Raw genomic sequence first — 6,000 nt, 5'->3', positions numbered from 1 at the left:
CTACCTGGCAGGTGTTTCCGTCTGCCTGACTTTTTTATGTTTATCAGGCAGCCAGTTTGCCCGTTGGTTGCTTCACGAGTTGGTGCGTCACTTAAATATATATATGAATGCATTCCAATCAAGCAGGGAAATGAGTAATAATGTGTCAAGAAGAAGAAGAAGAAGAAGAAGAAGAAGAAGAAGAAGAAGAAGAACAACAACAACAACAACAACAACAACAACAACAACAACAACAACAACAACAACAACAACAACAACAAGAAAAAGAAGAAAAAGAACATATGGAGAGAGAGAGAGAGAGAGAGAGAGAGAGAGAGAGAGAGAGAGAGAGAGAGAGAGAGAGAGAGAGAGAGAGAGAAAGACGCCTCTCCCGCAGGATACAGACAACGTAACTTTCTCCCTCACCCCTGCACCCTCCCTGGCCGAGAGAGAGAGAGAGAGAGAGAGAGAGAGAGAGAGAGAGAGAGAGAGAGAGAGAGAGAGAGAATAAACCAGGCAGTAAAAGAAGATATGAGAAAGAGTTGAAGAAAAATGAGAAGAAACAGGATGATGAAAAAGGAGGAGGAGGAGGAGGAGGAGGAGGAGGAGGAGGAGGAGCAGACGAAAGCGGAAGAGAAGACGATGCAAATTCTTAACGCAAACACACACACACACACACACACACACACACACACACACACACACACACACACCTGTCTGTCTGTCTACCTGTCTGACCGCCGCGGGGCCTGCTGACCTACTATACCACCGCCGACTTGCTGAGCGGCGCACGCACTTACACACACACACACACACACACACACACACACACACACACACATGTAACTGTTCCTTGTTATGAGTGTGTTATGTATAGAAAGGTAATCATCTCTCTCTCTCTCTCTCTCTCTCTCTCTCTCTCTCGCACGCCCTTGGTTAGTGGGCGGCTGCATTCCAGACAGGTGTGTGGGCGCAGGTGTCTCGACGCCCATGCATTCCTCCTCCTCCTCCTCCTCCTCCTCCTCCTCCTCCTCCTCCTCCGATCTGCTCTCTATTCGTCTCTTCCTTCTTTCCTACCCACTTCCTCAGTCTCCTCCCATTCCTCCTCCTCCTCCTCCTCCTCCTTGTTTTCTCTCTTGTCTTCCTCCTCCTCTTCTCTTCCTTCCAATCCTCCTCCACTATCTACTGCGTCTCGTTTTTCTCTAATAACGTCTTTTCCTCCCCCTCTTCCTACTTTTGTTCATTATTTTTGGAGGAACGTCTCTCTCTCTGACTTATCAATTCTAATATATTCGTAACCTTCGTGATTTTTTTCTATATATGTTTGCATCAAAAATTTCGATCGTTCAAATTCAAACGTACTTTTTTTTATCAAGAGCTTTATTGTCAGTCATTCCTTTTTCCTTTCTCCTTCTTATTCACATTTTCTATTTTCTTTCTCTCTTCCCTTTTCTTCCGTATTCATTCCTCCCTCACCCCATTCCTCTTTCTCTCGTTTCTTTTGTTTTTCTTAATGTGTTTTTGCTTCTCTTTTCGCTTTCCTTCAGTCATTCATTTTTAACCCCTCTTTCCCTTCCACCTTCCCTCTACTTCTCCCTCCTTACCTCCCCCTGTCATCCCCTCTCCCTCCCTCCCTCACTCACTCCCCTACATCTTTTTTTCTCTCCTTAAATCCCCCCTTTCCATTTCTCTCCCTCCCTCCCTTACCTCCACTTCTCCATCCTTCCCTCCCTCGTATCCTCCCTCCCCTACCTCTGCTTTTCCCTCCTTCCCTCCCACTGGTATCCCCTTTTCTCCCTCCCTCACTCCCCTACCTCTATTTCTCCCTCCTTCCCTCCCCCACCTCCCTCTCTCTTCCTCCCTCCCTCCCCCACCATTATCTCTCCCTCCCTAACTCCCCAGCTCCCCTCTCTCTCTCTCCTTCCCTCCCTCCCCTCCTACTTCTCCCTCCCTCCTTAACGCTTCCTCCACGTAACAAGACGCAACAGGAAGCAACACAAAACAACACATTAGTGCAGCACACCGACAAAAGCGCAACACTCCTTAAGAGACATTCCTGGAAAAAAACAATGACACACACACACACACACACACACACACACACACGTCCACAAAAACATACAAAAGGGCAATAAATCTTGGAAAAACAGTTACGAGAGAGAGAGAGAGAGAGAGAGAGAGAGAGAGAGAGAGAGAGAGAGAGAGAGAGAGAGAGAGAGAGAGCGCAAATACATACAAGCACAAACCACCAACATCTGTACAAAGACAAAGACTGACACAGACAAACAAACAAACAGACAGATAGAGACAGCTGATGTACCCAGAAAAAGATAAAGATACATAATAATCAATGACGCAGAGATAAAGATAGACACCCATAAAGATAAACTGATTGACTAAGTGACTATTGATTGGTAATTCGATAAGTAAATATTGATGGAGGATTTATTTATTTATTTATTTATTTACATCAGACGACACGGCTTAAGGGCAACAAAGAGTAAAAAAAAAAAAACGCTATTCGCCGCTCCTATTAAAGATAAAAGTAAAGAGAGGTCAATTTCGGGTGGAGAATGAATGGAGGAAAGCATAAAACAATAAAAAAAAGAGAAGAAAAAAAGATAACATACAAATAAATAAGTAGAGGTAGTTATAGATAGGTTGATAAAAAAAAAAGCCAGCTACTCGCCGCTCCTATTAACGATAAAAGTAAAGAGTAGCCGAAAGAGAGGTCAATTTCGGGTGAAGAATGAATGGAGGAAAGCATAAAACAATAAAAAAAGGGAAGTAAGAAGAAAAAAAAAGATAACAGAAATAAATAAGTAGAGGTAGATAGACATATATAGATTAATAGAGTGACTAACAACAGATAATTCGAGAGACAAACAGACGGGTGGACGAATGTAATGCGCGAAAAGAAAGTAATGGCGTATTTTTTTTTTTTTTACAGCTAAGGAGACAGTTCAAGGGCGTAAAGAAAAATATATAAAAAAAAAGCCCGCTACTCACTGCTCCTGAATAGAGATCAAAGGAGTGTCCAAAAAGAGAGGTCAATTTCGGGCGGAGAGGCGTCCTGATACAACAAAGGAGACAGCTCAAGGACACCAAAAAAAGTAAACAATAATAAATAAAAAAAAGCCCGCTACTCGCTGCTCACAAAAAGAATCTAAAGAGGTGGCCGAAAGAGAGGTCAATTTCGAGTACATTTTTTCAGCCTTCATTCAGCATCTCCTTTACCTCATCCACCCCAAAGAAAACAACACGATAGGGGGACTGTAAGCGGGGGTCAACACGTCCCCAGATTCCACACTTCCCAAGACTCTCCACACGTAACACTCTCCTCTGGGACTCTCCACCCAAACATTCTCCAGGGTGAAAGTTTTGCCCTCCCCCCCACCCCCCTCCCACCTCCCTTTCCCTCACCTTTCTCTGTTCCTTTTCTCCTCTCAGTGCCCAGGGGAGGAATGACGGAGCCGTAGCTAGCTGGGAAGGGAGGGTAAGGGGGTGTGCTGTCTGTCTATCTGTCTGTGTGGAGAGGAAGGAAGGAGGATGGATAAGAGGGAGGAATACTGTCTAGAAAAGCAAAGTGGGAAAAAAATGTGTCTGTTTATTTGTGGGGAGGAGAGAAGAAAGGGAAGAGATAAAGGGGGAGGAATACTATAGAAGAAAAAGGGAAGTAGGGAAAAGGGTGCTAATTGTGGGTAAAGAAAAAGAAGGAAAATAAAGGAAAATATGCTACCAAATGAAAAAAAGGGAAGAAAAAGGGTAGCAAGGGAAGAAGGGAAACTGTGCTAAATGGGAAATGGGGATGGAAAGGGATGATGGGGAAGAGAAAGGGAATGCTAATCTGGGAAAGGAGATGAGGAAGGGATGCTGACTAGGGTTACCTGTGGAAGAATGATGAAACTCCAGAAAGAGAAAGAGGGAAGCGGATAATGTGAAAACTGTAGAGGAAAAAGAAAAATAACAGACTACGGAAAGAGACGAAGGAAAGGGAAGGAAATGAAGGGAAAGGAAAGCAAGGGAAGGAATTTTGGGAAGATGGGAAGGGGTGACGGGGAAGAGAGGAAGTGATGTAATTTGGGGAAGGAAGGAGGAAGGAGGAGGTGGAAGAGAGAGGCGAGTTACGTGTGGCACAGGAAGGAGATTAAGTGTTACCTGTTGAATGGAGGAAGGGGATATTACCTGAGATAAGCGAGGGGAAGGGAGGGGAAGGGAAGAGGCGTGAGGCGAAGGGAGGAAGAAAAGGTGGTATTTAAGGGAAAGGAAAGGGCGGAAGGGAAAGGGAAGAAAAGGGGTTTAACTCTGGAAGGAGGAAATGAATCAAGGAAAGGGGAAGAGGGGAGAGAGAGGGGAGTGGAGAGTGTGTATATTGCAGAGAAGATAAAGGGTTAGGGAAAGAGACGAAGGGAAGGGAAGGGAAAGGAAGGGAAGGGAAAGGGAAGGGAAGGGAAGGGAAGGGAAAGGAAAGCAAAGAAAGGGAAGTGGAAGGAAAGGAAATGAAGGGAAGGGAAGGAAAGGAAGGGAAGGAAAGGAAAGGAAAGGAAAGGAATGGGAAGGGAAGGGAAGGGAAAGGAAGGGAAGGGAAGAGAAAGAAAGGGAAGGAGAGACGGTAAATTTTGGAGAGATGAAAGGAGTAAAGGGTTAGGAAAAAGAGGAAAGGAGAGAAAGGAGCGAGGAAAAAGGAAAGATGGGGAGGAGGAGTAGAGGGAGGTAAGGTGGGAGGAGGAAGTTACATGGAGAAGAGTGGGGGGGTGAGTGGAGGACATGAGGCGGAGAAAACGAGTAGTGGAGGAGGAGTTTGGTATGTGGATGGAGGTGGAGGAATGAAGGGCTGTGGGTAGAGAGATGGGGAGTGGTGGGGGAGATGGCGAGGGGGAGAACAGGGGAGGGGTTAAGGGGGGATTGAGAGTTTAGGGAGTGAGTGAGTGAGTGAGTGAGTTAGTCAGTCAGTTAGTCAGTCAGTCAGTCAGTTTCTAAGCCAGTCAGTCAAGCAATCATTCAGTCAGTCAACCAGTCAGTCATTCAGCCGGTCAAATTTGTCAGTCAACCAGTCAGTCATTCAGCCGGTCAAATTTGTCAGTCAACCAGTCAGTCACTCAGTCAATCAATCAGTCAGTCAGTTAGTCAGTCAGTGTGTGAATGAACGAATAAGTGAGTGAGTGAGTGAGTGAGTGAGTGAGTGAGTGAGTGAGTGAGTGAATGAATGAAGGAAGGAAGGAAGTGAGTGAAGGAAGGAAGTAATGAGTGAGGGGGGGGTAATCAGTGAGGAATCCGGGGGGGGGGGGGGGGGGGGGATGAAGTGGTAATGAAGGGTTGGGTGATGGAGATGAGGTGGAGGGAAGTTATGTATGGTGGAGGTGAAGAGAAGAGAGAGATAAATGGTGGTGATGATGGTGATGGTGGTGGTGGTGGTGAAGCGAGGGTCGTGATGTGGTGGAGTTTAGGCAAGTGGAAAGGATCACCACCACTACTAACCTCATCACCACCACCACCACCACCACCAGGGAGAGAGAAAGGGAGAGAGAGAGAGAGAGAAAGAGAAATCTGGTGGAAGGGAGATTAAATTAGTTTCTTATTTTCTAGTTAATTTGATGTTGATTTTTTTTTCGTATATTGTCATACATACATACATACATACATACATACATTCATACATACATACATACATACACACACATACATCGACCAAACAGGACAGCGACAAGCATACAGACTGAGAGGCAAACACACACACACACACACACACACACACACACACACACACACACACACACACACACACACACACTACATCCGGAGCAAGCCTGGGAACAGCATGCCTGAGATTACTTAAACCCGAGGAAATGCGTGTCTGCTTGTCTGCTTGTCTGTCTGTCTGTCATGTAATTCTGATCCGGAGAAAAAAAGAAGATAAGAGAAGAAAGGGAGGAAGGAGGAACAATGTAAGTGTGTGTGTGTGTGTGTGTGTGTGTGTGTGTGTGTGTGTGTGTAACGATGATGGACAGATAATCGTGCAGG

General features: G+C 45.5%; 1 protein-coding gene across 3 annotated transcripts in view; it reads left to right on the top strand.

Annotated features, from left to right (window-relative positions):
• The window catches only part of LOC126983041 (serine/arginine repetitive matrix protein 2-like), a 123,564-nt gene that overhangs the window by 39,419 nt on the left and 78,145 nt on the right, over nucleotides 1-6,000 (top strand). The window lies entirely within an intron of this gene.

The sequence above is a fragment of the Eriocheir sinensis genome, chromosome 52 (genome assembly GCF_024679095.1).
Source record: "Eriocheir sinensis breed Jianghai 21 chromosome 52, ASM2467909v1, whole genome shotgun sequence".
Classification (NCBI taxonomy): Eukaryota; Metazoa; Arthropoda; class Malacostraca; order Decapoda; family Varunidae; genus Eriocheir; species Eriocheir sinensis.
Note: the sequence above shows the minus strand (reverse complement) of the source record. Positions and strands in the feature narration are given on the sequence as shown.